Source organism: Heterodontus francisci, chromosome 34, assembly GCF_036365525.1.
Source record: "Heterodontus francisci isolate sHetFra1 chromosome 34, sHetFra1.hap1, whole genome shotgun sequence".
NCBI lineage: Eukaryota > Metazoa > Chordata > Chondrichthyes > Heterodontiformes > Heterodontidae > Heterodontus > Heterodontus francisci.
This window is the reverse complement of record NC_090404.1, coordinates 28,237,269-28,257,811: the sequence shown is the minus strand read 5'-3', so window position 1 is coordinate 28,257,811 and position 20,543 is coordinate 28,237,269. Positions and strand designations below refer to the sequence as shown.

The window sequence follows — 20,543 nt, the reverse complement described above, 5'->3', positions numbered from 1 at the left end:
GAATTATAAAGCTAGGATCCCATGTGCTTTTTAACCACTTTATCAACTCGTTCTCCCACTTTTAAAGGTTTGTCTCTCTGAATCCCTTGTAGGGTTTAGAGATATTCACATAACATGTTTAAAATACATTGACATCAAATGTCTGATGTGTATAATGGGAAAGAGAAGTTTAGTCTGAGTTAGAAACTCAAACAGACGTTTCACTGCAGACAAGTTACCACGTCAACACTGATAAGACATTCCGTTTCACCGAATCAGCTCATCGGAAACTCATCAGATTAGGGAAAACTTGGGGTTTGTCTGTTACTAACTACAATATAATTTAAACCAGAGTGAGTAATAGAATAGATTAGATTGGAATGTGATTTTTATATCTATAATTGTGAAACTAAGAAATAGCAGAATTAAAGTAGGCAGAGTAGTTTAGGGATAATGAGAAAATTACTAAAGAAAAGTAACTGCTGGGAACCAGGGAATGTGTCCTTGTAAATCACAGGTTAGAGAAGTTCCAGCTCTCTTTTCCCCACTTTGACAACCCAGCAGAGAAGGCAGAGTCAGGTGCCAGAGTTGGATCACCACAGGATCACGCCCACTCTCACAGGCCCTGCCCCTCATTCACTCCGATTGGTCGGAGGACCAACAGCCTGCTCAGGCCTCCAGACCCTCAACCCTCTTCCTATTGGTTGGGAGCTCACGTCAATCACCCAGGCAGTTGGAGTGTCAGTAAATGAAAAAAAAACTCAGTATTTTTAGGAGTTGGTTTGTGTGAACAAATATATCCCTGATTTTACTGAGACTCCTTCCATGTCCTAGCTCCTGAAAATCCTGGCTGTAAAGGGGCTTTACTGTCAGAAGGCTCCACACCGCTGGCTGCTTGTGTGCAAGAGATCTATCAGATTAATGTTCTTCTGCTTTGTGTGTGTTTAATAAAGTGCCTGAAGCCCTTATATGAACATACGAATTAGGAGCAGGAGTAGGCCACTTCGCCCCTTGTGCCTGCTGCACCATTCAAAAAGTTCATGGCCAATCTGATTGTAACCTCAACTCCACATTCCTATCTACCCCCAATAACCTTTCACTCCCTTGCTTATGAAGAATCAATTTACCTCTGCTTTAAAAATATTCAAAGACTCTGCTTCCATTGCCTTTTGAGGAAGTGAGTTCTGAAGATTCACAACCCTAAGAGAAAAAAATTCTCCACATCTGTCTTAAATGGGCGACCCCCTTATTTTTACACAGTGACCTCTAGTTCCAGATTCTCCCACAAGAGGAAACATCCTTTTCACATCCACCCTGTCAAAACCCCTCAGGATCTTATATGTTTCAATCAAGTCGCCTTTTACTCTTCTAAACTCCAGTGGATACAAGCCTAGCCTGTCCAACTTTTCCTCATAAGACAACCTGTCCATTCCATATATTAGTCGAGTAAACCTTCTCTGAACTGCTTCCAATGTGTTTACATCCTTCCTTAAATAAGGAGACCAATACTGTACACAGTACTCCAGATGTGGTCTCAACAATACCCTGTATATCTGAAGCATAACCTCCCTACTTTTGTATTCAGTTCTCCTCGTAATAAACAATAACGTTCTATTAGCTTTCCTAATTACTTCCCATTCCTGCATACGAACCTTTTGCGATTCATGCACTAGGATGCCCAGATCACTCTGCATCTTAGAGCTCTGCAATCTCTAACCAGTTAGATAATATGCTTTTTCATTCTTCCTGCCAAAATGGACAATTTCACATTTTCCCACATTATAGTCCATTTGCCAGATCTTTCCCCACTCACTGAGGGGATGCAGTGAGAAGAGCCAGAGATAGTTGACTGGGTGAGAGACACTTGCCAGAGTGAAGTTGGAAATTTGGTGCACGTGGGAATTCGGTGCAGAGGGGGAAAAGAGGGGTTCCTTTTCCTATCGTGTTCAGCCTCCAGCAGCTCCAAGGTAGGTGAGTGCAACTTTCCGTGACTTCAGCTTAAATTATTAACTAATTGACTGAAAAATAAGGTTGTACAGAGGTGGCAGGGCCAGTGGTGTGCTGCAACTGCAGCATGTGGGAATCTGTGGAATGCACTGCAATCCCTGACAACCATGTCTGCAGTATGTGTCTGCAGCTTAGAACATAGATAGAACATAGAACAGTACAGCACAGTACAGGCCCTTCGGCCCACGATGTTGTGCCGAACCTTTAACCTACTCGAAGATCAAACTAACTACCTACCCGTCATTCTACTATCATCCATGTACCTATCCAAGAGTCGCTTAAATGTCCCTAATGTATCTGCTCCTACTACCACCGCGGGCAGCGCATTCCACGCACCCACCACTCTCTGTGTAAAGAACCTACCTCTGACATCTCCCCGAAACCTTCCTCCAATCACCTTAAAATTATGCCCCCTTGTGATAACCCTTTCCACCCTGGGAAAAAGTCTCTGGCTATCCACTCTATCTATGCCTCTCATCATCTTGTACCGCTCTATCAAGTCACCTCTCATCCTTCTTCGCTCCAATGAGAAAAGCCCTAGCTCCCTCAATCTTTTTTCGTAAGACATGCCCTCCAGTCCAGGCAGCATCCTGGTAAATCTCCTCTGCACCCTCTCTAAAGCTTCCACATCCTTCCTATAATGAGGCGACCAGAACTGAACACAATATTCCAAGTGTGGTCGAACCAGGGCCTTATAGAGCTGCAGCATAACCTCGCGGCTCTTAAACTCAATCCCCCTGTTAATGAAAGCAAACACATAATATGCCTTCTTAACAACCCTATCAACTTGGGTGGCAACTTTGAGCGATCTATGGACATGGACCCCAAGATCCCTCTGTTCCTCCACACTACCAAGAATCCTGTCTTTAAGCCTGTACTCTGCATTCAAATTCGACCTTCCAAAATGAATCACTTCACACTTTTCCAGGTTGAAATCCATCTGCCACTTCTCAGCCCAGCTCTGCATCCTGTCAATGTCCCGTTGCAACCTACAACAGCCTTCCACACTATCCACAATTCCAGCAACCTTCGTGTCATCGGCAAACTTGCTAACCCAGCCTTCCACTTCCTCATCCAAGTCATTTTTAAAAATCACAAAGAGCAGAGGTCCCAGAACAGATCCCTGCGAACACCACTGGTCACCGAGCTCCATGCTGAATACTTTCCATCTACTACCACCCTCTGTCTTCTATGGGCCAGCCAATTTTGTATCCAGACAGCCAACTTTCCCTGTATCCCATGCCTCCTCACTTTCTGAATGAGCCTACCATGGGGAACCTTATCAAATGCCTTGCTAAAATCCATATACACCACATCTACTGCTCTTCCTTCATCAATGTGTTTTGTCACATCTTCAAAGAATTCAATAAGGCTTGTGAGGCATGACCTGCCCCTTACAAAGCCATGCTGACTGTCTCTAATCAAACCATGCTTTTCCAAATAATCATAAATCCTGTCTCTCAGAATCCTCTCCAATAATTTGCCCACTACCGACGTAAGACTGACTGGTCTATAATTCCCAGGGTTATCCCTATTCCCTTTCTTGAACAAGGGAACAACATTTGCCACCCTCCAATCATCCGGTACTACTCCAGTGGACAGTGAGGACGCAAAGATCATCACCAAAGGCACAGCAATCTCTTCCCTCGCTTCCCGTAATATCCTTGGGTATATCCCGTCTGGCCCCGGGGACTTATCTGTCCTCATATCATTCAAAATTTCCAGCACATCCTCCCTCTTAACCTCAACCTGTTCGAGCATATCAGCCTGTTCCATGCTGTCCTCACAAACGACCAGGTCCCTCTCACTAGTGATTACTGAAGCAAAGTACAACTTCAAAGTACAAGCTTGCACAACTTCAGCTCAGCATTGCTGAGCTGGAGACGAAGTTGTGGTCATTGTGGAACATCAGGGAGGGGGAGATTTACCTGGACACTTTGTTCCAGGAGGCGGTCACACCCCTTAGAGTAGGGAGAACATTAGAGATGGCCAATGGTCAGGGACAGGAGGGTGTGACTGTAAGTGAGGCAGGTAGGGGGAATCAGCATGCAGTAATGGAGGAGCCTCAGCCCCTGACCTTGTCCAACTGGTACAAGGTCCTTGCTACCTGTGTGTATGAAGAGACTGACCATGGCACCATAGTGAAAGATACCATTCCAGTGGGAGGAGTGAAGAGGAATGTGGTAGTGATAGAAGACAGTATTGTCATGAGGGTAGATACTGTTCTCTGTAGCCATGACCGGGAGTTCAGACGGCTGTGTTACCTGCCCGGGTTCAGGACATCTCCTCGTGGCAGGAGAGGAACCTGGAGTGGGAGGGGGACGATCCTGTTGTCGTGGTCCATGTGGGAACCAAGAACAAAGAACCAGAAATGATCTGCTTAGAGAATTTGAGGAGTTAGGGTCCAAACTAAAACGCAGAACATCAAAGGTAATCATCTCCGGATTGTTACCTGAGCCACACGCAAATTGGCACATGGTCAAGCAGATTAGAGAACTAAATGCGTGGCTCAAAGAGTGGTGTGGGAAGAAGGAGTTTCGATTCTTGGAGCATTGGCATCAGTACTCAGGGAAAAGGGAGCTATTTCAGTGCGATGGGCTTCATTTGAACCGGGCTGGAACAAGTGTCCTGGCCAAACTAATCACGGGGGGGTGGGGGGTGGTGGGTTGGGGTGTGGAAAGGGTTTGGGTAAAGGGAAATTTAGAAATCCAAAGAGAGAGGTCAGGGTATCGGAGCAGGATAGTGATGTGGGTAAATGCCGACAGGAAGGGACAGAGCGTTTAACAAAAAAATTACACATTGGCAAATAAGGTCATTGCAGGGAATAGAGGCTTAAAAAAAATGAAATTGAAGTTCCTTTATCTGAATGCACGAAGCGTCTGTAATAAGATAGATGAACTAGTGGCACAAATAGAGGTAAATGATCGAGATCTAATTGCCATTACCGAGACATGGTTACAAGGAGATCAAGGTCGGGAAATTAATATTCCAGGGTACACAATATTTTGGAGAGACAGACAGAAAGGCAAAGGAGGAGGGGTAGCCCTGACAGTAAAGGATGGCACAAGGACATTAATAAGAAGGGATCTGGCCTCAGAAGATTATGAAGTAGAATCGGGTAGAAATTAGGAATAGCAGAAGTCAGAAAACACTGGTGGGAGTGGTTTAAAGGCCCCCAACAGTAGTTATATTATTGGACAGAACATTAAGTGGGAAATTATTGGAGCATGTAGAAAAGGTAATGTATTAATTGTGGGGGACTTTAATCTGCGTATAGACTGGGACAATCAAATTGGCAACAGTGGTCTAAAAGACGAATTTGTAGAATGTTTTCGTGACAGTTTCTTGGAGCAATACGTTGTAGAACTGACTAAGGATAAAGCCATCTTGGATCTCACATTGTGTAATGAAGCAGGGTTAATAAGCAATGTCATAGTAAAAGATCCACTAGGAAATAGTGACCATAATACCGTTGAATTTCGTGCAAAGCTTGAAAGTGACACAATTCAATCACAAACAAGAATCCTAAATTTAAACAAAGCCAACTTTGAAGGTATGAGGGGAGAACTGGCTAAAGTTAATTGGGTAAATAGACTGGACGGTAAATGAACAGTCGGAAGCATTTAAAGAAACAATTCAAAGAGTTCAACAAAAATACATCCAGAAAGACCCATCGGTGGCTCACTCAGGAAGTTAAGGAGAGTGTTCGACTAAAAGGAGAGTATTAGACTAAAAGAAGAGGCTTACAATGTTGCAAAAAATAGTAGCAAGTCTGAGGATTGGGAGTGTTTTAGAAACCAGCAAAAAGCCACCAAGAAGTTGATAAGAGAAAAAATAGAATATAAGCGTAAACTAGCCAGCAATATAAAAGCAGATTGTAAGAGCTTTTATAACTACATAAAAAGGAAGAGAGTAGCTAAAGTAGATGTTGGTCCCTTGGCGGCAGAGACTGGAGAAATCATGTGGAGTGAGGAAATGGCAGAGGCATTTAAAAAATATTTTGTGTCTGTCTTTACAGTAGAAGACACAAATTCCATCCCAGAAATCAGCAGTAACCTCGGGGCTAAAAAAAAGTGAAGAAATTAAGGATATTGATATCAATCAAGAAAAGGTATTAGAGAAACTTGAGGAACCAAAATCGGACAAGTCCCCGCGACCAGATGCCCTGCATCCTCAGGTTCTAAAAGAGATAACAGCAGAGATAGTGGATGCGCTGGCTATGATTTTCCAGAATTCCTTAGATTCAGGGATGATCCCGTCAGATTGGAAGTTGGCAAATGTTACGCGGCTTTTCAAGAAAGGAGGTAGAGAGAAAACAGGGAACTACAGGCCAGTTAGCCTAATATCAGTCGTTGGGAAGATGCTGGAAACTATTAAGGAAGTCTTAACATTGCACTTGGAAAAGCATAATATTATTAGAACAAGTCAGCATGGTTTTACTAAAGGGAGACCCTGTTTGAAGAATTCACTAGAGTTTTTTGAGGATGTAGCTAGTAGGGTAGATAAAGGGGAACCAGTAGATGTAGTATACCTGGAATTTCAAAAGGCATTCAATAAGGTGCCACATAAAAGATTAGTAGGCAAGATAAGGGCTCATGGTGTTGGGGGTAATATATTAGCATGGATAGAGGATTGGTTAACAGACAGGAAACAGAGGGTGAGCATAAATGGGGCATTTTCAAGTTGGCAGGCAGTAAATAGTGGGGTGCCACAAGGATAAGTGCTGGGGCCTCAGCTATTTACACTCTATATTAATGACTTGGATGAAGAGACAGAGAGTAATGTATCTAAGTTTGCTGATGGTACAAAGCTCTGCGGAAAGGTAAGCTGCGGGGAGGATGTAGAGACACTGCAAAGAGATATTGAAAGGTTAAGTGAGTGGGCAACAAGATGGCAAATGGAGTATAATGTAGGGAAGTGTGAAGTTGTTCACTTTGGTCATAAAAATAGAAAAGCGGAATATTTCTTAAAAGTGTGAAACTGGTAAATGTTGATGTTCCGAGAGACTTGGCGGTACTTGTACAAGGAACGCACAAAGTTAACTTGCAGGTGCAGCAGGCTATTAGGAAGCAAATGGCACATTGGCCTTTATTGCAAGGAGATTGGAGTATAGGAATAAAGAAGTCTTACTAAAATTGTACAGGGCTTTGGTGGGACTGTACCTGGAATACTGTGTGCAGTTTAGGTCTCCACATTTAAGAAAGGATATACTCGCATTGGAGGCAGTGCAGCGAAGATTTACTAAAGTGTCCCTGGGGTGAGGGGGTTGTCCGATGATAGACTGAGTAAATTGGGCCTTTATTCTGTGGGGTTCAGAAGAATGAGAAACAATATAATTGAGATATACAAGATTCAGAAAGGGATTGATAGGGTAGGAGCTGAGAGATTGTTCCCACTGGTCAGGGAATCGCGAACACGGGGACACAGTCTCAGGATAAGGGGTCAATCATTCAGGACTGAGATGAAGAAAAATTACTTCACTCAATGGGTTGTGAATCTTTGGAATTCTCTCCCCCAGAGGGTTGTGGATGTTCCATCATTAAATACATTTAAGGCTGGGATAGAGAGATTCTTGGTCTCACAGAGAATCAAGGGATATGGGGAGCGGGCAGGAAAGTGGATTTGAAACCTGAGATCAGCCATGATTGTATTGAATGGTGGAGCAGGCTCGATGGGCCATATGGTCTACTTCTGCTCCAATTTCTTATGTTCTTGTGATGGTGTGGAATTTCAAAAGGACATAGACAAGTTGGTGGAATGGGCAGGCAGGTGGCAGATGAAGTTCAATGCAGAAAAATGTGAAATGATTCATTTTGATAAAAACAATATAGAATAAAAGGTACCATTCTCAAGGGGATGCAGGAGCAGAGAGACCCAGGTGTATATGTGTATAAGTCATTGAAGGTGACAGTAAAGGCCTGCTACCCGACCCGAACTCGACGGGACCCAACGACACCCGACGACATGTCTGGTTCGGGTCGGGCCGAGCCCCTCTTCCAGGTCGGGCTTTTGTGCTATGGTTGGTTCGGTCATGTCCGGGTTGGGCCAGACACACACGGTAAGTGCTCGGCTGGTAAGTATTAAAATTTTTAAAACTTACCTGAGCTGGGAGTTTGGGACGTCAAGCAGGGAAACTGAGTCTGCGCAGTGAGCGAGTGACGTCTCTATGACGTCATCACGCACACGCTGCAGCTTCCTGGACGTTCCGAGTCGAAAGGTAAGTTTAGGGATGGTTGGGTCGAGCTCGGGTCAGGTCCGGTGCAGGGCAAAATTGGGTTCGGGTCTGCTGTGGTTCGATCGGGTTCTTTTTCCCCGACCTGAACAGGCCTTTAGAGGGCGCTTAATAAAGCATACAGTATCTTGGGCTTTATTAATAGGGACATAGAGTACAAGAGCAAGGAAGTTCTATTGAACTTGTATAAGACACTAGTTCGGCCTCAGCTGGAGTATTGCGTCCAATTCTGGGCACCACACTTGAGGAAAAACGTGAGCGAATTGGAGAGAGTACAGAAAAGATTCACGAGAATGGTTCCAGGGATGAGGAATTTACATTATGAAGATAGATTGGAGAAGTTAGGAATGTTTTCCTTGGAAAAGAGAAGGCTGAGAGGTGATTTGATAGAGGTATTGAAAATCATGAGAGGTCTGGACAGAGTAGAGAGAGAGAAACTGTTCCCACTTGTGAAAGGATTGAGAATGAGAGGGCACAGATTTAAAGTATTTGGTAAGGGAAGCAAAAGTGACATGAGGAAAAACTTTTTCACGCAGTGAGTGGTTAAGGTCTGGAATGCGCTGCCTGAGAGTGTGGTGGAGGCAGGTTCAATTGAAGCATTCAAAACGGAATTCGACAGTTATGTGAAAAGGAAGAATGTGCAGGGTTACAGGGAGAAGGCAGGGGAGTGGAACTGAGGGAGTTGCTCATTGAGAGCCAGATCAGACACGATGGGCCGAATAGCTGCCTCCAGTGCTGTAACGATTCTGTGATTCAGCAACCTCCAATCCACCGACATTACCGGGATAGGGAGACAGAGTTTAGAAACACTCAGCAACACAACTCCAGTAAAAGATCCCAGGAGGAAAAGGGGGAGCAGTGTGTGTACCTGCCCTGATATCCCCCTCCCCAGGCCTGTCAGTCAAACCCCCCACTCCTCCCAGTCCACAGCTCAGCCTAGCAGCTTCCTGCACCTTGAGCCAGCCCTGCCCAGGTGTGGCCCAGTCCATAGAACCATAGAAAAATTACGGCGCAGAAGGAGGCCATTCAACCCATCGTGTCCGTGCCAGCCAAAAAAAAACTAGCTGCCCAATCTAATCCCAGCTTCCAGCGCCTGGTCCATAGCCTCGTCGGTTACAGCACTTCAGGTGCATGTCCAGGTGGCTTTTAAAAGGGTTGAGGGTTTCTGCCTCCACCACTGTTCCTGGCAGTGAATTCCAGACACCCACCACCCTCTGGGTGAAAAGGTTTTTCCTCATGTCCCCTCTAATCCTTCTACCAATCACCATAAATCTGTGCCCCCTGGTAATTGACCTCTCCACTAAGGGGAAAAAGGTCCTTCCTGTCTACTCTATCTCGGCCCCCCCGTAATTTTGTACACCTCTATGATGTCACCCCTCGGCTGCCTCTGTTCAAAAGAAAACAACCCTAGCCTATCCAATCTTTCCTTATAGCTGCAACGTGCAAGTCCTGGCAACATTCTTGTAAATCTTCTCTGTACTCTCTCCAGAGCAATTATGTCCTTCCTGTAATGTGGTGACCAGAACGGTACGCAATAAAAACAAGAAATGCTGGAAATACTCAGCAGGTCTGGCAGCATCTGTGGAGAGAGAAGCAGTACTTGAGCAGTGGCCGAACCAGCATTTTATACAGTTCCAGCATTCCATCCCTGCTTTTGAGTTCTACACCTTGGCCAGTAAAGGAAAGCATTCCATATGCCTTCTTCACCACCCTATCTACCTGTCCTGCCGCCTTCAGGGACCTGTGGACATGCACTCCAAGATCTCTCACTTCTTCTATCCCCCTGAGGGGGCTTGACAGGGTAGATGTTGAGAAGATGTTTCCACTAGTGGGGGAATCTCAAACTAGGGGACTTGGTTACAGAATAAGGGGACGCTCATTTAAAAATGAGTTGTGAAGGAGTTTGTTCTCTGAGGGTAGTGAATGTCTGAAATTCTCTACCCCAGAGAGTTGTGGAGGCTAGATCACTGAAAGTCTTTAAAGAGGAGTCATAGAGTCATACAGCACCGAAACAGGCCCGTCGGCCCACCGACTCCATGCCAGCCATCAACCACCCATTTATACTAATCCTACATTAATCCCATTTTCCCCCTCACATCCCCACCTTCCCTCCATTTTCCTACCACCTACCTACACTAGGGGCAATTTATTTACAATGGCCAATTTACCTATCAACCCACAAGTCTTTGGCATGTGGGAGGAAACCGGAGCACCCGGAGGAAACCCACGCAGTCACAGGGAGGTCTTGCAAACTCCGCATTACCCAGAACTGAACCCAGGTCACTGGAATAAAAGCAAAATACTGCAGATGCTGGAAATCTGAAACAAAAACAAGAAATGCTGGATTCACTCAGCAGGTCTGGCAGCATCTGTGGAAAGAGAAGCAGAGTTAACGTTTCGGGTCAGTGACCCTTCTTCGGAACTCTGAAGAAGGGTCACTGACCCGAAACGTTAACTCTGCTTCTCTTTCCACAGATGCTGCCAGACCTGCTGAGTGAATCCAGCATTTCTTGTTTTTGTTCCAGGTCACTGGAGCTGTGAGGCCGCAGTGCTAGCCACTGCACCACTGTGCAGGTAGATACATTTTTGAAATATCGGGGAGTTGAGGGCTATGAGGAGCTGGCACGAAAGCGGAGTTGAGGTCTGGGGCAGGCTTGAGGGACCGAATGGCCTACTTCTGTTTCTAATGTTCTTGTGTTCTTATGTTCTCAGTATCCTCCTGTTTATTGTGAGGGGAGTCCAAGGGGAGTGGGGGAGGACGGACCTCCTGCCCTGTGCTGTGTCCCAAATGGTTCCTCCCTCCCTCCCCTCCCCCAGGCCCTTTTATAACTGAGCTCTGAGCTCAGTTTCCATTAAAGTTTTGTCCTTTGATAGTTTATTAACTCCTCAGTTTCGTAAAATTGGCCTTGCCCCAACTGAGAACTCTAACTCCTGTTCTATCTCTGGCCCTTTCCATAATTATGTTAAAACTGACTGAATTATGATCACTATCACCAAAATGCTCTCCCACTTCCACCCATTCCACCTGTTCATCTTCATTTCCTAAAACTAATTCTCAAACTGCATACTCTCTTGTTGGACTTGCTGCCTACTGGGCAAAAAAGTTCTCCTGAATGCACCTCACGAATTCTGCTCCCTCAATTACTTTCACACTAAAATTATCCCAGTTAATATTGGAGTATTACTGCCCTATTGTTCTTGCACTTCTTAGAGATTTGCCAACATATCTGCTCTTCTATCTCCCTGACTGTTTGGGGATCTATAGTACATTCCCAGAACTCTGATTGCCCCTTTTTTGTTCCTTAGCTCAATCCAGTGGATATGTAGATTAAAAGTGCCCTGATTATTGCAGTACCTTTCTTACAAGCCCCCATTATTTCTTCCTGTATACTGTGTCCTACAGTGTAGTTACTGTCAGGGGCCTATAAACTACACTGACAAGTGACTTCTTACTTTTACTATTTCTTATCTCTGCCTAAACTGATTCTACATCTTGATGTTTAGAATTAAGGTCATCGCTCTACTGAACACGTCATCCTTAATTAAGAGAACTACCCCACCACCTTTTGCTAGCTTTCTGTCCTTTGTAAATGTCAAGTACCCTTGAATTTTCAGGTCCCAGCCTTGGTCACCCTGCAGTCGCGTCTCTGTAATGGCTATCAGGTCATACGTATTTATTTGCCTTTATCCATCTTGTTACAAATGCTGTGCACATTCAGATACAGAGACTTTAGTTCTGTCTTTTTACTATTTTTGGAAACTCTGGCCTTATCTGCTGGTGCACTCTTCAGTTTGTATGCTGTGTCCCTTCCTGCCATACTCTGATTATCATTATCCTGCCTTGCTCTCTCGCCTTGTCATCTCTCTCTAATTTACCCCTCCCCCCACTTGAATGACTTCCTCTACCAGGGTGCCACGGTCAGATTGCTCATCCACCATGCACCCCCACTCTCAACTATACGAGCTTCAAGAACCTCAAACCTGTTGGACAGAGATACAACCTAGATAGGAATTGAGGAGAATAGAATGAGGGAGAGATTGCAACAGAGAGAGATAAAGAGACAGATACACACATAAGGTAGGTGGAGGTAACTGATTCTGGTTTATAAGCCTGATTTGTATTGAATGTGACTGACAGATTGTCTGTGTAACCGAGAGGGAAACCTGGAATCTTGCTGTGCTATTTTGTTTAAAATAACTGATTGTGGATTTTATCTCTCTCTCTCTCTCTCTCTCTGTATCTTTCTCTCTACATGAGGAGGGACTGCAAACCAAAGGGGCAGGGGAGTGAAGAGACACAGGATCTGGGGGTCTCCAGTGTGTTGTCACTGCCCAGCTCTCAGCCTCTGGAGTAAATCCCCTCAGTCACACCCTTCCGGAAGGTCTGATTTGCAAAAATAAATCCTGGGACGGTGATTTTAAAAGGTCTCCTGAAGGAATCAGCAGCTTCTTCCAATTGTAAATTCAAAATGATTATTGACAACGCAGCCGCTAGCTGACGTCATCAGACTGTGTCAGTCTGTGCACATGTGCAGATTGGTTCTAACTCTGTGAGCATGCGCTGCGTTCCACATTGCCAAGACCAGTTGGCGCAGGCGCAGATGCAGATGACGTCATCGCGTAATGCGGGCAGAGAGCGGGGGGGGTGTCCCGCCCGCCCGCCCGCTCGCTCGCTCCCCTCCCCGCCTCTCGATTCATTATTGGTTAAGGCTTGGTTATAATAAATGGGTAATTTTGTTGTTTATTAAAGAGACCTGGTTGCTGTGCTTTGTTCTGGGGACAAATAGAATATCTAATTGGCTATTTCGGTAAGTGGGAAAAGTTGTTGATGTGTTGTGACCTGTGGAGAAGTGGGACTGAATTAACAGTGCACTCCTCCCACCTCGGTTGTAACACTGTGCATCGCTATCTCTCAACACCCTTTACATCTCTGCCTGTCTAAAAGTTAAAGCTAGTATCAAACTTAAAGAAAAAGCATATAATTACGCAAAGATGGGTGGCAAGTCAGAAGATTGGACAGAATACAAAAAAACAGCAAAGAATGACCAAAAGATTAATAAGGAGGGGAAAATTAGAGTATGAGAAAAAGCTAGCTAGGAATATAAAAACAAATAGTAAGAGTTTCTATAGTTACTTAAAAAAGAAATGAGTGAACAAAGTGAGCCATGCTCTGATAGAAAGTGAGTCTGGGGAATTAATAATGGAAAATAAAGAGATGGCAGATGAATTGAACAGGAATTTTGCATCAGTCTTCACTATAGAGGATACAAGTAACATCCCAAAATTAGCTGCAAATCAGGAAATGGAAGAGATGCAGGAACTCAAAAATATTACAATCACCAGGGAAGTGGTACTGAACAAATTGTTGGAGCTGCAGTCTGACAAGTCCCCGGGTCCTGATGGATTTTAATCCAGAGGTCTTAAAAGAAGTGGCTCGTGAGATAATTGATGCGTTGGTTTTAATTTTCCAAAATTCCCTAGATTCAGGGAAGGTTCCATTAAATTGGAAAAAAGCCAAAGCAACTCCTTGATTCAAACAGAGAGGGAGACAGAAAGCAGGAAACAACGCCAGTTAGCTTAACATGTGTCATAGGGAAGAGGTTAGAAACTATTATTAAAGACGTTGTAGCAGGGCACTTAGAAAAATTCAAGGTAATCCAGCAGAGTCAATATGGTTTTGTTAAAGGGAAATCATGTTTAACCAATTCATTGGAGTTCTTTGAGGAAGTAACATGCTGTGGATAAAGGGGAACAGATGGATGTACTGTACTTAGAGTTCCAGGATGCATTTGATAAGATGCCACATCACAAGTTATTGCAGAAAATAAAAGCTCATGGTGTAGGGGGTAACGTATTAGCATGGATATAAGATTGGCTATCTAACAGGAAACAGAGAGTAAGCATAAGTGGGTAATTTCCGCTGGCAAGATGTAACGGGTGGTGTGTGATAGGGATCTGTGCTGGGACCTCAACTTTTTACAATTTATATAAATGACTTGGATGAAGGGACCAAAGGTATGGTTGATAAATTTGCTAATGGCACAAAGGTAGGTAGGAAAGTAACTTGTGAAGAGGACATAAGGAGGCTACAAAGGGATATAGATAGGTTAAGTGAGTGGACAAAGATCTGGCAAATGTAGTATAATGTGGGAAATGTGAAATTGTCCCTTTTGGCAGGAAACAAAAAGGATATTATTGAAATGGTGAGAGATTGCAGAGCTCTCAGGTGCAGAGGGATCTGGGTGTCCTAGTGTATGAATTGCAAAAGGTTAGTATTCAGGCACAGCCAGTAATTAGGAAAGCTAATAGAATGTTATTGTTTATTGTGAGGGGAATTTAATACAATAGCAGGAGGTTGTGCTTCAGTTACACAGGGCATTGGTGAGACCACATCTGGAGTACTGTGTACAGTATTGGCCTCCTTATTTAAGGAAGGATGTAACTGCATGGGAAGCAGTTCAGAGAAGGTTTATTGGACCAATACTTAGGATGGGTGGGTTGTCTTATGAGGAAGGGTTGGTCAGGCTAGGTTTGTATCCACTGGAGTTTAGAAGAGTAAGAGGTGACTTGATTGAAACATATAAGATTCTGAGTGGTAACGACAGGGTGGATGTGAAAAGCATGATTCCTCTTGTTTGCGAATCTGGACCTGGGGGTCACTGTTTAAAAGTAAGGAGTTGGCCATTTAAGACAGAGATGAGGGGATTTTTTTTCTTTGAGGTTTGTGACTGTCTTCCTCAAAAGGTGTTGGAAGCAGAGTCTTTGAATATTTTTAAGGCAGAGGTAGCTAGATTATTAAGCGAATGGGTAAAAGGTTATTGAGGGTACAAGAACGCAAGAAATAGGAACAGAAGTAAACCATATGGCCCATTGAGCCTGCTCCACCATTCAATGCAATCATGGCTGATCTTGGGTTTAAATTCCACTTTCCTGCCCACTCCGCCTATCCCTTGGTTTCCTGTAAGACTAAAAATCTCTCTATCCCAACCTTAACTGTATTCAATGACCAATCCTCTGGGATAGAGAATTCCAAAGATTCACAATCCTTTGAGGGAAGTAATTTTTCCTCATCTCAGTCCTGAACGATTGACCCTTTATTCTGAAACTGTGCCCCCATGTTCGAAATTCCCTGACCAGTGGGAACAATCTCTCAGCTTCTACCCTATCAAGCCCTTTCAGAATCTTGTATGTCTCAATTATATTGCCTCTCACTCTTCTAAACTCCATAGAATAAAGGCTCAAATTTCTCAGCCCCTCATCATAGGACAACCCCCCTCATCCCAGGACTAATTTAGTAAATCTTCGATGCACTTCCTCCAGTGCAAGTATATCCCTTCTTAAATGTGGAGACAAATACCACACACAGTATTCCAGACGCGGTCTCACCAAAGCCCTGTACAGTTTCACTAAGACTTCTTTATTCCTGTACTCCAATCCCCTTGCAATAAAGGCCAACCTGCCATTTGTCTTCCAAATAGCCTGCTGCACCTGCATGTTACCTTTGTGTACGAGCACCGCAAGTCTCTCTGCACATCAACACTTACCAGTTCCACACCTTTTAAGGTAGGTGAGAACGTGGAATTGAGGTTACAATCAGATCAGCCATGATCTTATTGAATGGTGGAGCAGACTCGAGAGATCAAGTGGCCTACTCCTGCTCCTAATTCATATCATCTTTTGAATGGACCCTGTCTAATTCCCCCCTCCCTGTGAACAGACCCTGTCTAATACCCCCCTCCCTGTGAACAGACCCTGTCTAATTCCCCCCTCCCTGTGAACAGACCCTGTCTAATTCCCCCCTCCCTGTGAACAGACCCTGTCTAATTCCCCCTCCCTGTGAACAGACCCTGTCTAATTCCCCCCTCCCTGAGAACAGACGCTGTCTAATTCCCCCCTTCCTGAGAACAGACCCTGTCTAATTCCCCCCTTCCTGAGAACAGACCCTGTCTAATTCCCCCCTTCCTGTGAACAGACCCTGTCTAATTCCCCCCTCCCTGTGAACAGACCTTGTCTAATTCCCCCCTCCCTGAGAACAGACCCTGTCTAATTCCCCCCCCCCCTCCCTGTGAACAGACCCTGTCTAAATTCCCCCTCCCTGTGCAGACCCTGTCTAATTCCCCCCTCCCTGTGAACAGACCCTGTCTAATTCCCCCCTCCCTGTGAACAGACCCTGTCTAATTCCCCCTCCCTGTGAACAGACCCTGTCTAATTCCCCCCTCCCTGAGAACAGACCTTGTCTAATTCCCCCCTCCCTGAGAACAGACCCTGTCCAATTCCCCCCTCCCTGTGAACAGACCCCGTCTAATTCCCCCCTTCCTGTGAACAGACCCTGTCTAATTCCCCCTCCCTGTGAACAGACTCTGTCTAATTCCCCCCTCCCTGTGAACAGACCCTGTCTAATTCCCCCTCCCTGTGAACAGACCCTGTCTAATTCCCCCCTCCCTGTGAACAGACCCTGTCTAATTCCCCCCTCCCTGTGAACAGACCCTGTCTAATTCCCCCTCCCTGTGAACAGACCCTGTCTAATTCCCCCCTCCCTGTGAACAGACCCTGTCTAATTCCCCCCTCCCTGTGAACAGACCCTGTCTAATTCCCCCCTCCCTGAGAACAGACCCTGTCTAATTCCCCCCTTCCTGTGAACAGACCCTGTCTAACTCCCCCCTCCCTGAGAACAGACCCTGTCTAATTCCCCCCTTCCTGTGAACAGACCCTGTCTAATTCCCCCCTCCCTGAGAACAGACCCTGTCTAATTCCCCCCTCCCTGAGAACAGACCCTGTCTAATTCCCCCCTTCCTGTGAACAGACCCTGTCTAATTCCCCCCCCCCCAGAGAACAGACCCTGTCTAATTCCCCCCTCCCTGTGAACAGACGCTGTCTAATTCCCCCGCTCTCTTCCATGGTTCAGAGCTCCTGGGCACGGAACAGAAGGCTCCTTTACAACTGTGTTTAGAGTCAGGAAGAACAACAGTGAATGCTGGAAACGTGCTGTCAAATCAGAGATTGGTGTAAAACTGGGATCTGTTCCTGACTGAAAGTGAAACAGCAGGTTTAAATTTCCAACCTGAAAATGTCTTTGGTAATAACTTTACACAAGTTTAACATGTCCTGAATCAATCATTTTAAGGCAGGCATTAACTCATTTCAAATATTCTAGTTGAAAATAAATTGGTTACATTCAGCATGTTAACTGCTGGTACAATTATACAACAGTCATTTAATCTCCAGATAAAGAAGGATCTGTCGTGTTTCCAAGAATTCCCTACTGATGTGTTAGTGTGATCAGAGCCATGGCTGCTGAGGAGATTTACTAGAATGATACCAGGGATGAGGGGTTTCAGTTCTCTGGAGAAGCTGGGATTGATCTGAGAGCAGAGAAGGTTAAGGGGAGATTTAATAGAAGTGTTCAAAATGATGAGGGATTTTCATTGAGTAGAGAGGGAGACACTGTTTCCACTGGCAGGAGGGTCAGTAACCAGAGGACAGAGATTTAAAATAATTGACCAATAAAGCCAGTGGGAGGAGGTGAGGAGAAATGTTTTTAGGCAGTGAGTTGTTCTGATCTGGAATTCACTGCCTGAAAGGGTGGAGGAAGCAGATTCATTAATAACTTTCAAAAGGGAATTGGATAAAAACTTCAGAGTGAAAATTTTCCAATGCTATGGGGAAAGTGTAGGGGAGTGGGACTAATTGGATATTTCTTTCAGAGAACCAGCACTGTCATGATGGACCGAATGGTCTCCTTCTCTGCTGCATAATTATATGAAATGGCGATGATCAGGGAGCATCTGCATAAGAAGGAGAAATGGAGAGTGGTCAGTGAGAGCCCATCACCAGAACTGGGAGATGTTACAATGGACAGGGAGGGCCAGAGTGTCGGGGGAGGGGGAGAGAAAGAGAGAGCACATTCACACAGAGAGAGTCAGCACCTTCAGAGGAGGAGAGAGAGAGGAACCAGTGAGTGTAGAGCTGAACCCAGTCAGAGTCAGCACCTTCAGGGGAGGAGAGAGAGAGGAACCAGTCAGTGTAGAACTGAACCCAGTCAGAGTCAGCACCTTCAGGGGAGGAGAGAGAGGGGAACCAGTGAGTGTAGAACTGAACCCAGTCAGAGTCAGCACCTTCAGGGGAGGAGAGAGAGGGGAACCAGTGAGTGTAGAACTGAACCCAGCCAGAGTCAACACCTTCAGGGGAGGAGAGAGAGAGGAACCAGTGAGTGTAGAACTGAACCCAGTCAGAGTCAGCACCTTCAGGGGAGGAGAGAGAGAGGAACCAGTGAGTGTAGAACTGAACCCAGTCAGAGTCAGCACCTTCAGGGGAGGAGAGAGAGGGGAACCAGTGAATGTAGAACTGAACCCAGCCAGATTCAGCTGTTACACACACAGAAGGAGCAAGGATGAAAAATGAAGTGAACAGGAGCAGTAATGAACTATAAAAAATGAGCAGGTGAGTTAAACTCCAAAACATGGACACACTGCTGCAGACAAGATTGGCTAGGGGTCAGGTGACTCCCCTGCTGGAATACAAAATACATCTGGGCTGTTGGAGACCAAAATCCATCATCACATCTGGTCCAGCCCTGGGAAGACATTAAAATGGGAAACAGGCAATTCAAAGCAAAGCAGCTCCTATCTTCAACAATTGAGTTATCAAAGACCCTGGCAGAGAGGGAGACTGTGGATTCAAAACCAAAATAATAGGTGTGACCTAACACCACGGTATCATGATGAGCCATCTTCAAACCCCATTTTTAACAATGGTGCACGTTCAAAGACATTGTATAAACCCTGCAGGGGAGAGTATTCTTTGATCTCATGATGGGGAGGCAGTGGCATAGTGGTATTGTCACTGGACTAGTAACCCAGAGACCCAGGGTATTTCTCTGGGGACTTGGGTTCAAATCCCACCACAGCAGAAGGTGGAATTTGAATTCAATTAATAAATCTGGAATGTAAAAAAAAAGCTCGTCTAATGATGGCCGTGAAACCATTGTCAATTGTTGTAAAAACCCATCTGGTTCATTAATGTCCTTTAGGGAAGGAAATCTGCTGTTCTTACCGGGTCTGGCCTACATGTGACTCCGGACCCACAGCAATGTGGTTGACTCTTACATGCCCTCTGAAATGGCCTAGCAAGCCACTCAGTTAGGGCAATTAGGGATGGGCAATAAATGCTGGCTTGGCCAGCGATGCCCACATCCCATGAATGAATTAAAAAAAAAGCTGATAAGATTTTTTTCTTAGTGATAGAGAGAGACTGAAGGCCATACTTCCAGTTACAGAAGCTGTGAGGCTGACCGGCTAAGCAAAGGTGCCCTGCCTGCAAAAACAAACCATCTTTGAACAACTGAGGCAGAGAGAAATTACAAGGTGACTTTGAATTCCCCACAAGTGGAAGTAAACCTGCAACACTTCAGCAAGTTCAAGATTACAAACATCCAGGCCTGCAACTTTGAAAAGACTTTCCCCCTAAGATGACTCAACAGGTTTTTTGAAAACACAACTCTGATATCACTTGGGACTTTAACTGCATCTTACCTTTTCCTTTCTATCTATCCTTATGTTTCTTTGTGTGTGTGAATGCGGGAGTGGGTGAAGTTTGCGAACAGTTCAGTCATTGTGGAAAAAATAAATGTTTACATTTCTTTCTTTCAACCTATGAGAAAACCTGCCATTCGTCTGTTTATTTGACCCTTAAAACACTCAGGGTCTGAAACACTGGTTTAACAAGAACACTATCTGTGATCAGTTGTAAGGTGAAAAGTGGAAGCCAGTCACCCCATTTCCTACCTGTCTGTAACAGGGGACTGAGTGTAATGTATCCAGGTTTACTGATGATACAGAGTTAGGTGGAAAGTAAGTAGTGAGGAGAACACAAACAGGCTGCAGAGGGATATAGACAGGTTGGGTGAGTGGGCAAGAACATGGCAGATGGAATATAATGTGGTGAAGTGTGAAGTCATCCAGTTGGATAGGAAAAATAAATTTAAAAATCACCATTCTTCATGAATTGTGAGAAACTGAGAAATGTTTGCATTCAGAGGGACCTGGTGTCCTTGTACATGAATCACAGAAAGTTAACAAGAAGGTACAGCAAGAAATTAGGAAAGCAAATGGTATGTTAACTTTTGCTACAATGGGATTGGGGAATAAGAGTAAAGAAATCTCACTACAATTATACAGGACATTGGTGAGTCCCCACCTGGAGCACTGTGTGCAGTTTTGGTCTCCTTACCTAAGGAGGGACATACTTGCCCTTGAGGGAATGTAATGAAGGTTCACAAGTCTGGGTCCTGGGATGAGGAGATCGTTCTATTTATTCACAGAATGTG

The 20,543-nt window shown here is 44.9% G+C and overlaps 1 protein-coding gene across 1 annotated transcript in view; it reads left to right on the top strand.

Moving 5' to 3' along the window:
- The window catches only part of LOC137349252 (zinc finger protein 229-like), a 725,490-nt gene extending 705,733 nt beyond the window's left edge, over positions 1 to 19,757 (top strand). The window contains exon 2 of the transcript XR_010969304.1: positions 19,456 to 19,757. The gene's annotated coding sequence lies outside the window, so the exon portion shown is untranslated. The remainder of the gene's footprint in view (positions 1 to 19,455) is intronic.
- Positions 19,758 to 20,543: the final 786 nt, after the last annotated feature.